Source organism: Mytilus galloprovincialis, chromosome 3 (assembly GCF_965363235.1).
Source record: "Mytilus galloprovincialis chromosome 3, xbMytGall1.hap1.1, whole genome shotgun sequence".
Taxonomy (NCBI): Eukaryota; Metazoa; Mollusca; class Bivalvia; order Mytilida; family Mytilidae; genus Mytilus; species Mytilus galloprovincialis.
In genome coordinates, this window is record NC_134840.1 from 43642325 (window position 1) to 43654321 (window position 11997).

At 32.7% G+C, this 11997-nt stretch overlaps 1 long non-coding RNA gene across 2 annotated transcripts; it reads left to right on the forward strand.

The window, feature by feature from the left end:
- The first annotated feature begins 843 nt into the window (after positions 1 to 843).
- On the forward strand, positions 844 to 9674 carry LOC143068021 (uncharacterized). Of its 2 annotated transcripts, none has more exons than XR_012976081.1 (2): positions 844 to 1811; positions 7350 to 9674. It is a non-coding gene; the product is annotated as an uncharacterized LOC143068021 (long non-coding RNA). The 2 variants fall into 2 exon arrangements; XR_012976082.1 differs by lacking the exon at positions 844 to 1811 and adding an exon at positions 1856 to 1990.
- The last annotated feature ends 2323 nt before the right edge of the window (positions 9675 to 11997 follow it).

The following is an 11997-nucleotide window of genomic DNA, read 5'->3' on the forward strand; positions in this document are numbered from 1 at the left end:
GGGTTTTGAAAAATAAATTTCGCCTTTTCTTGAGCCTGTTTTGTACATTTAGTTTAACAGATATGATCCAATGGAAATTTTCACATGGAACCTTCGGTAAATAGGAAAATGAAAAGATATGGGGTAATTTACAGAGAGACCACACTCCATCCATGAGAAAAACGGAGGGAATTTAAAAATCTAGAGGTATCCACAAGGCTTTCAACAAGGGTGGAATCTCACTCCTTCTGAAAAGCTCTAAATCGCCCCAACGTGTACATATTACGTTTGGTCATCAAGAGATTCTGGTTTCTCTTTTTGTGTGTCATAAACATTCAATTCGGATTTGAATTTAATTTACCGAAACATTTCCGTACATTAAATCTTAGGACGATCAGAACATTTTAAGGACGCAACAGATCGAAATACAATTCTAAGTAGTACATAGATGTGCAATAATTCAGCTTCCTGTACATGTTCATGAAGTTCTAAATTTTGAATGTTGATTTCTTTAAAAAACACCATTTTTTTACAATAAAAAATCTCAAAATGTCCGTTAACAATGAAAAAGTTTGACCATGAAAAATCACATATCTAAGAAAAGCAGTCGTTTAATTGATTATAAGAAAGTTTCAGTATATCATGTCAAATTTCTTTAATTTGAGAGTTTTCCTTTAGTTACAAATGTAGCTCCATGTCTGATGGTGAAATAAAAATGAATGTCTCAGAAAGTGGTGAATTAGTTTCCATAATGGAATTTAAGTTTTCCTTTAGTATTTGAGTTTTCCTTTAGTTACAAATGTAGCTCCATGTCTGATGGTGAAATAAAAATGAATGTCTCAGAAAGTGGTGAATTAGTTTCTATAATGGAATTTAAGTTAATAGACTTAAATTCAGTTATCGCCGGGGCCACTCACGGATTGTGTTTCATGTTTTAGATTTACCCAACATGTGTGACGTTATATTCTGTGACGTCATTTAGTCCATTTTAGAATTTCATCGCAGCAAGCAAGCTGTTTAAATTTTGTAAGCGGTAAACTTGAAAATTGAAATGGTAAAGTAAACTAGTGTAAGAATTTGTATGGTTATAACCTGACTCATGCTTCTAATGTTTATTAGAAGTAATCTTAGAAAGAATTCGTTTTATCGATCGTCATTTTTTAACCATATTGCATCGCCACGTGGAGAGCACATGCAAAGACTGAATGAGAAATTGGTCCCATGAATGGATTATTCGTTTTCATTTTTATAATTGTTTAATTTTTACAAGTGTGAGTAATTAGATGCAACATTGTCCTAAGATTTGCAGATTATAATCATGTTTACCATGAATCATTGTATATTTCTACATAAATTAGATGCACGACGAGTTTAATTTGTTTTTATTTTAATTTTTTTATATATTACCTTTTCCCCATATCTTATACTATTGAAATTGAGTATTGACAGATCGTCTAGTGCCTATGGGTAAGCCTAACAAATTGTATTTTGCGCTGTAACAGATCATGCAGGTTAGTAACGTGTCTTTAATGATTATGTGTTGTGGGGCAGGTGTTATTTAATGAACTCCCGAAAACTTCCGAATTAAAAGTAAATTTTCCTTAAGAGGGTATACATCGGTATTTGTGTATCTAGATCTTTCATAGCACATATACAGCAAATATTCCATGAAAGGATATGAACGTAAAAGGGACGTACTCTTTGGGGCGAAGGACCCAGGTTCGTAACCGGAAGTTCAACTTTCGATACAAATAAACAAAAATCTTGGAAATCTTGAACATAGACCATACCCGTAGTTAAGAAGCAGTAGCCAAAAGAAATCATTGCTAAATGTTAGCTTGCTGGTGGATTTAAGCAAATATTATCATTATCTGTATATATATATATCCGGCTATAAATTTTGCGTGTACCTACACATTTGTGTACTAAAAATTGTCAAGAGTCTTTCATCACAGTGACATGTATACATTTTTAGTTGCTACTACTCTCTAGCCTAGACTAGGTCGATATGGTATGAATAGTTCAGTTAAATCAAGAATTTAGCCATATGTAAACAGGCCACAGCTTGAATTATTGTTGTAATAACTCAATTATATACTAATATTACACTATGTTACTATCAACTGACTATGGATTTAAGTTTAATAAATATATAAATCTGTATATATACTAATTTTGAATTATTTTTTTTAAATTATTGTAACTATTATCGACACAACTACATGTATGAGTATACGTAATTTTTAATTGTTATTGTTTCTTGGTACAGTCATTTGGTTTTGTTAGGTCAATGCTATGTAGCATGGTGGAACTAATAGTTACTTATAGTTACTTATAGTTGATTTCCAGTACAGGATCCCTCAAGGTTCCTCTTCACCAGACTCGTAATTTAATGTGTTTCTTATACTATTTTGACCGTGACTTCCGGATATTTCTGCTCTATAGTCATTATAGTATAATTCTTCGTCAGACCAATATTTGTCTAGTCGATTTTTGAATGAATTTATCGATGGTGACTTTGTTATTTTATCTGGTAGTTTGTTCCAGGTTTTAGCAATTCTAACAGAGAAAGAGTGTTTACGGATATTAGATTGGAATCTTTGATGAACTACTTTATTGCTGTTGGTCCTACTACTACATCTTTGTTGAGAATCTTCTGCCTTTCTTAAAAATGAGCTAACTTCTTTGTCGTAGTGTCCGTTCATTGTTTTGAAGGTTTCGATCATATCTCCTCTTATTCTCCTATAGGATAATGTAGGTAAGCCTAGTTTTTTTAGTCTCTCTGGGTAGCTCATGTCTTTTAGCCCTGGTAGTTGTTTTGTTACCCTTCTTTGAACACCTTCTATTTTGTCTATATCTTTCTTTTTGTATGGGGACCAGACTGAGCTGGCATAATCTAGGTGTGTTCTAACCATGGTTTTGTATAGTGGCATGAATGTTTCTATTCCCAGGTATTTAAATGTTCTTCTAAGAACTGCGAATATGGAGTTTGCTTTGTTCACTTTTTCACTAATGTGGTTTTCGAATGTGAGTTCTGCATCAATGAGGACTCCAATATCTTTTTCCTCTTTAACTTGTGCTATAGGATGATTTAGTAGGTTATAGATTGGTGGATGGTCAGTGCTATTAGATTTCTTACTTATTTTCATATATTTACATTTTTCTGGGTGAAATTTTAGTAGCCATTTGTCACTCCAGGATTCCATCTTATTAAGATCTTCTTGTAAAATTTGTCTGTCATTTTGTGTTTTAATTATTCTGAAGATCTTAGTGTCATCTGCAAATAGGTATGCATCAGAATCTACTTGGTCTGGGAGATCATTTATATATAAAACAAATAGTAGTGGTCCTAATACTGATCCTTGGGGTATCCCAGATGTAACGTTAGCCCAGTCTGACTCTTCACCATTCACTACGACCTTTTGTTTCCTATCTTCTAAAAAGCTCGTTATCCACCCTACTATATCCTCATGGACACCTAGATTTTTGATTTTGGCTATTAATCTTTTATGTGGTACCTTATCAAAGGCCTTCATAAAATCTGTATAAATGCAGTCTATGTCTAATCCTTGATCTAGTGCCTCTGTCCATTTATCAATCACTTCTAATAATTGGAGACCAGTTGACCTTCCTGCAATAAATCCATATTGCTTTTTAGAGAATAGGTTGTTCTTTTTCATATGCTCTATTATAAATTCACGTAATATTTTCTCCATTATTTTACATACTACTGATGTCAAACTGACTGGTCTATAGTTTTTGGCTAGTGACTTATTACCCTTTTTAAATATTGCACTTATCATAGCATTCTTCCAATCGTTAGGTACGGTCTTACTTTCAAGTGATTGATTATAAATGATACATAAAGGTTTTGCCAATGATTCAGCGATCTCTTTTAATAGTCTGGGGTGTAGTTTATCCATCCCTGGAGATTTGTCTATTTTTAATGCATTTAAATGTCTCAGCACTACTTCTTCCTTAATTTTTTGATATGGCATATCATTAGTTACTAATACAGGCGTTGGTGATGGTACCTTGCCGTCAGGTTCCTTTGTGAAGACACTGGAAAAGTATTCTACTAGTAATTTGGCCTTTTTGCTGTTATCTTCCGTTTTATCTGATTTTGTGTCTTCTGGATCCAAATGTAAGTCCCCAATTCCTTCTTTGGTTTTTGTTTTTGACTTGATATAGCTCCAGATAGCTTTAGGGTTTTCTTTAGCTTTTTCTGATAGATTTTTCTCATATTCCCTCTTCAACTTATTTACCCTACTTTTTACTTGATTCCTTATCTTATTGTATTCCTTCCTCACTTCTGGGTCGTTATTATGGGTAATCTTTTTTGACAGGATGTTTTTCCTTTTAATTTTATCTATGGTGTTTTTGTCCATTGGGAAATTATTTTTTCCTCTACCGATTTGTTTCCTTTCTTTTGTTGGTATATATTTTTTGTCCATATCTTGAATTATACTTAAAACTGATTTCCAGTTTTCATTTACATCATTTTCTTTCTGTAGTAATTCTGGCAATTTAATTTTATTTAATTCTTCTTTAATTTTTATGTAGTTTCCTTTACTGAATAATTTAATTAATTTAGGTTTGCTTTTAATATTTGTGTAGCAATTGAAGTCAAAATTCATGGTACAGTGATCACTTTTCCCTAGTGGACTTTGGTATTCTAAATTTGAGACCATATTCTCCTCATTGGTTAAAATCAGGTCCAGGGTATGTGGTGTATTGGTGCCTCTCCATCTTGTTGGTCTTCTAACATGTTGAAATAAGAAATTTTCTTGTAGATTTTCTAAAAATCTGTATTCATTACTTTCTGTACTATCACCTGGTGAATTCCAACTATCCCAGTTTATTTCTGGATAATTATAATCTCCCATTATTAAGATATGTGAGTAGCCTTTATTACACGCTTCAGTAGTAAGTAAATTTAATTGTTTAGTGTACTCTTGTGATCTATTTGATGGTGACCTGTATATCAAGCCTAATAATAGCTGGTCTGACTGATTTAAATTAATCTTAATAAATAAGTTTTATTGGAATTCTGTATTCATATGGACCTGTGATGCGTCCAGTTGTTTATCTATGTACAATAAAAGACCTCTGCCTGTGTCGACGTCTAGGTTTTTACCAAACATGTTGTAGTCAGATACCTCGGCTAAAGAATATTCTGAGATTCCTGGTTTATAACGATTATTTTTTGGTTTAACCTCTGTGATACCAATTATTTTTGGTTTGTCATCTCGTGTTCGTACTATTAGTTCAGGCAGCTTGTTAAATAACTGGTCTGCATTTGTGTATATACAGTTCAATTTGGGTAAAACTGTAAAATTATCTGTTTTTACATTTTTAAAAACCTTTTTACCATTAAAATTATTTACATCCTCTTTTCCTCTTTTTCCTTTTAGGAGTCTAGCTTCTTTAATCTGACAACCTTCCTTGCCCAAGGTGGGCCCCTTACTCTGAAGTGGTAGTCCCCCGAAATCTCTTCCTCCGTTTGTTTTTTTGCTTGGTCCCATAATCTTTTCTCTTGCTCTCTTTCTGCTTGGGTTAGGTCGTTACTAACTCCCACTTTTGCATATTTGGGATTTGTTTTTATGTAGTGTATATTTCTGAATAAGGTGATCTTAGGCTCTGCACTTGGTAATTTTACTAGGATTGGTCTATTTAGTTTTTCTCTGTTAAATTTCCCAAGTCTTTTAATTGTCTTCAAGTTTTCCTTATCCAATTGTATTTTGCAGTCTTTAAATAGCTCATTTAGGCTTCCTTGTTTTTTAGTTGTTTTTTTTTTGTTTGTTTTGTTCCCTTCTTAAATAAAACTATGCTTACCTCTAGTTAATAGGGCTTCCCTATTACTATTTTTTCTCTGTTAGAATATGCTTATACCTTTTAAATCTGGAGACAAGGCTTCCTTGTCTACGGATCTATTTACCTATCTATAGAGTCAATATTTCACTACGATATCTGCAGAACAGAGCTTCCCTATTCTGTAATACCTCCCTTATATTTACTTTACCTAGACAAGGCTTCCCTGTCTGGTTTTATTAATATATATCTGTATAATAACCTTTACCTTATGCAACTGAAAACAGGGCTTCCCTATTTCGTTGATACTTCCTTAACAGGTTTCCGACACTTCTAGGGACAGTTCCACCATTTTATAAACCCATAGTTTAGCTAATGTTCTATTTGGATGGATGCCGTCTGACAGTAGTTTGTAATTTTTCCTATATCTCACCCTGGTTTTGTTTTTGGGTTTATTAGATATTATTTGGTCTTGTGAGAATCTAGGTGCTCTATACTTCTTATTTAGTAATTTTAGCTGTCTATTGTAGTAGTCTACTTGATAGCACAGTTCTTTATCCAGGCTACTTGCTTGCGTTACTGATCTATACCCTTTTGTCTTGTCGATTACCAGTGCCGGATATTGCCTTTTATTTTTGTCCTTTTTTGTTACAATTCTGGTACCCTTATACTTTTTCACTACTAAGGAGAAGTTTGTTGATTTTGTTTGGTTGTTGTTTTGATCTGATTTATCTTTGTTTTTCTTCTCTTCTCTATCTCTGATTTTTTTGTTAAAGATTGTTATCGAGTAGTAAGGGCAATCAAGAAAGATTATAGTGACATATTTGAATTTTGCCAATATATTTTGTCTCTTAAATCTCTGTATCCTGTGAGTATTGACTCTATATTTTGATAAGGGTAGTTCCTTAAGTATATGTATTTCCCTTTTGTTGTTATTTCACAAGTTCCGAACCAGATTAAAATGATTGGATCTTTAGTTTTCAACTCTTCTAGTTTTGCAAAAAGGGTTTCTAGATGTTCATCATTGGAAGCTGTAGCTCCACTCTTTGCTACTATGTGAAACTTGTCACTGATTCTATCTGGGACTATTCTATCTAGACTGAACCCCTTGCTATCCGTGAATAGTACGGTATCTCGTGAAAGGCCCTGCCTTTTAAATAGGTTATAAACCTTTTTGTATTCTTTTATAATCTTATTCACTGACATGAATTACAAGTTAATTAATCAATGTCAATTACGGATATATATATATATTCAAGATTCAATTTCAAATTTCCCGGAAAAAAAAAAAAATCCAAAATGGCGGCAACGAGCCTAGTGTCAATGCACAATTTCAGAGGAGATTTTTCACTTTTCTTCGCTGATTAATCCATATTTACATTTATATACAGTTATTTATGACTTATATACTGAAAATGTTTGACTTGTTTGACAACTAACTGACAAAAACACACAGAAAACTTATCTTTTCTTGACTTTTTGTAGCAGCAGAAAAAGCTTGACCATGCCGATCGGAAGTCACGTGATATCCCTAATATTTACTTTTTGTTGAGTTGTAGCACAATGTTGGGTAGATCAGTTAGAGACCTTGCTCGGCCACAGAACACGGCCAAGGGTTGTAACAGTTGGACCAGAGACTTGGACAACAAGGACACACCAGTTTTTACAGATGGGTTACCAGACTGGACTGGATTCACGACTCATCACGCCACTAACTCAACTCCTTTGGTCACCTACATTTGTACATTGAATCATCATCAGATGTTATTTATGCCAACCCCTAGAGCTTTGCATTAGTATGATCCAGTTGAGAATTTTTCAGGTAATCGTCAGATTTACTAGTTAAAAGCAGTATATTACTTTTAAGTTAAACCCCCTCATGTACAAAATGTACATGTGATTACAACATATAACAAACATATTTATATAGATTAAGACAACTTTTTCTAATCTTATGGGTTAGATTGAAAAGATTTGTGTAACGTTTATACCTCAGTTTCTAAACTTAAAATTGCTGAATGTGTTACTTTTACAAATTTATATGGCCTTACAATGATGGGATGCCGCATCATGTGTTTGAAATAAAAAACTTTCGTAAATATGAGGTTACATTCTATATAATTGTTATATAATATATTACATTGAAACTTTTAAATGTTGTTTGGTATTTATCACATTTTGAATGGAGGACGCTATCGATTTATATAACATTATAATATCAGATATGCATGTACTGCATGAATACAGATTTTGCAATAAAGTACCACAATTTAAAGGACAACAGTTTATAGAAGTGTATATTTATTGATCACTAATTTAGGACAGACTTCTTATTGCTGTTTGCCACAAACCCTACCAACCAGTCTCAGGGTGTGGGACATTTTCATTATTATTGATTTTTTTTTTATACATGTATATATATATTAAGGGAAAAAAGGGGTCCAATGGTTTTATCTTGTAATCAACTTTTAAATGAGACTATTTCAAGTTTTGTGTAATTTAAATTTGTCAGTAGCAGTTAAACGGATATGTACATGTAATATTAGCAAATCTAGTACAAACTAAGTAATTATTTACAGCTTGTCTTGCAGTCTGCTCCACCGTTAAAAATCTTTAGTATTTAGGTGTCGAAAACAGCTTTAATTTATATATATATACTAGTCTAGAATGTATTGTAATCTTTATCCTGGAAATTCTAGAAGTTGCCCAATTTATGAGTATCGTACACTGTATGTTTAGGTGCCGTTTGTTATTTTAGGCTGGTGCATTACGAGGAACTTTTCATTTGCATAATCATTGGCCCTACTGGTTGCTTGGCAACAGTTGATTCCAAATTATGGTTGTTATTTATTATGAAATTATAGTACCGGTTGAATTTCAGTAACAGTTAGCATGAATGCTGGTACTATTTGAAATGTTATGCTTTTAATTATGAGGGTATCTAGATGTTGTTAAGCACTTGTTTGTGTTTTGTTTTTTGTGTAACACAGGTCATCCTTTATAACTTTTGGATGTCCTAACAGGTAACTTTAACCAGGTTTACTTTGATTAATATAGGCCTTCTTGTGATATCCAAGTTCAAATCACCTTGTCCTTTAATGGAAATAAGGTTTCATTTGGGCAACCTGGTTCAAACCCAAGATGAGAGAGAGAGAGTGGTTGCTGCTGTTATACTAAATGTTTGTTTCTGCTTACATGGATTTAGACTCTAGTATAGGGTTCTCATAGTCATTCTTTTAATTTGCGTTTGCCTGAGTTGATCCAGTTATTCTTGCTTTGTATTTATGGGCGTTTACATTATAATAATTTCACTCCTACATAGTCATCTTACACATTCAGGTATTGACCATCCAATCTTTTATGGTAATACACTTTATAACGGACAAATGTCAGTTTTTACCTCAAAAACTAACAAAACATAAAAGCAAACTTATATAAAGTAGAAATACTGTTGCCTGCATATATATGGCTTATTTTGGCTTCAATATTGATTCACTTGCACATCTACATTTATGCATCAGACTAAAACTCCTTTATTTTTAAACCAGTTGCAGGTATGATAAGAGTTATGTTTTTCTAATATATTTTATGGTGATATGATATTAAACCCCCATGACGGGTTGGTGCTAGATTTTCGTATATTCAAGACATAGTTTTTCGAACAGTTTAATTGAGGTCTGGAGCTGGCATGTTGGTAACTGTTCGTAGTCCCTTGTTAATTTTTGTAATATCGTCATTTTCAATTTTTGTTTTGTTTAATTTGTTACTTATTCTGATATTGGACTCTTTATGATTTTTACTGTGCGTATTGTTGTGCCTTGCTTCTTCTTCATTTAGTTGAGATTTTGAAAAACTTGTTTAACCCCTCGCCATTTAAGTATCTGTTCCAAGTCTGGGGCCTCTGGCCTATGTTAGCTTGGGATGAACTTTTATTTTAGATTTGAGTTTAGTATGACATTCATTATCACTAATCAGTGACCTGGTAAAAAAAAAAAAAAAAATCATTATGGATGAAGCTATTTCTGGTTTTTAGAGGGATTGCTTCAGATGCTTGGCCCCAACTGCAGATGTTTATCCTGCTATTACCCCAAGGGAATTTTTACAGTTATTTCAGACCTTTAGTAACCGTTTATTTGTAAGTTCCACACCACCCGTACATACCATGTATCAGAGAGGACAGTCTTTCTTTTTTTCATGAGTTCGGTTCTCTAGTTGATTTATTGAATTCATTTCCTATCTCTTTATGAATTGTTAAGGTATTGCTTACTTGTACATTTTGTATCTCTCTCAACAAAAATTGTGACATTACTAATTTACTAGGATTGGATATATTTTTTTTTAGTAATTTAATGTGTGTCAAAATTGAGGTTTGAGTTTTGAAGAAGGTATTAAACACTCCAGGCCAGAGTCATGCTGAAGTTTAGCAATATTTTCTTATCTTGTGTTGGTATGAATTCAGTGTATTTGAAGCTGTCCTTTCATTGATTTTGGAGGATTTTTAAATGGGTTGGAGATCCAATACTGACACTTAATACAGGGTTTTACAGAAGAATTATTATTTTTTTGATTTATTATGCTTTAAATTGTATTCGTATAAATATGTAGCTATACTTCCATGTAGCTATTTGCCATACAGAATTGTAGGAGATTTTTAATGTTTGATGTTTGAATAGTAGAATCCTCAATGTAAGTATGTTTTTGTAGCAGACTGACATCCTCCAGATGGGGTTGACTTAGGTCTAGCCACAGAAATGCATTTTTGTTGTGGCATATTTGTCGCATGTTAAAAAGTTAACTCAGAATATATAATGAAACTATAAGGATCCAACATATTTTTAATAAACTTGTAGTGGTATTGACACAGGTAGTTCTAGAGTGGGTCTTTGCCAATGAGATGAAGAACATGATCAGATGGAGTGTGAGATTCATCATTCTTAAGTAAGGATTGTCTCAATTTAGACCAATGCAAACATGGACTGGTGCTGCTATAGAATTTACAACTATTTATTGCCGTTATAATAAGCTGTCGGGTTGCTACATAAAATATTATGATTTTCGATCAGACCAGAACTTTTTTAACTAGATGTTTTTCACTTGTCACCCTTAACCTGCTTATGAAATGAATTCTTAACATCTTTATATTATTTGTTGATATACTATAATATACTATATTTTATGATATACAAATACAATCAGCTATCTTGTAGTTTGCTGTAGTTTTGGTAAGTATTTTTATCTGTGTAGGTAAAATTTGTTGTTCACAAAACTTCATCTAGATTATTTAACATATATTATGTACCAGTTGTACTTTAAATAAAAATATCTATTTATCTATCTAGACATTTATCATATATATGGACCAAGTTGTGCGTTAAATAACATAGCTATCTATCTACCTATATTATTTAATATATATATATATGTACCAAGTTGTACGTTAAATAATATCTATCCATCTATCTAGATTATTTAATATATACTAGAACACACCCGTGATATCGCGGGTCCGTAACTGAATTAAAGTATATAACTATGCGCAAGCCTTATTTTAGTATTAGTACTGTCATCTGATAAAGTCATGCCGATTATAAGATACACAATTTTCTCTGCTTTCAAATTTTTCTGTTTGAACCCGTCGAACTGGAACTTATCAATTATTGGTAATTTTAATTATTTGGAAAACAAAAGGTCCTGGAATGGAGTATTTTTTAATCAACAGCATTGTCCTATATCAGTTATAAATAAAGTTGAATTCTTTGATTCGCCGTTTTACGTCATGTCCGCTAACAAATTGAAACTTATTTTTAGTCCAGATTTTTAGTATTCGTATTGTTATCTTAGAAAGTCTTACGGATTAAAATACTACAATAGGTAACAATTTGACAATTTAGTAGTGTCAACCCTGTGATTATGACCCGTGTATATAGCATATTAATCCTGAATACACCGTTTGGTGGTGCGCCTGTCAGATGCGGAACGTACAGATAAGGTAATAGGTAACAGGTGATTATACTATTGGTATCGGTATCGGACTCGACCCGGAACTTCCTAATTATTGGCAATATTAATTACGTGGAAAACAATAGGGCCTCGAGTGGTGTAATTTTTAATCTACACTTTTGTACTATATTGGTAGTATATAAAGTTGAATTCTTTGATTCGTCGTTTTTACGTGATGACGGCTGACAAATTGGACCTCGTAATTTT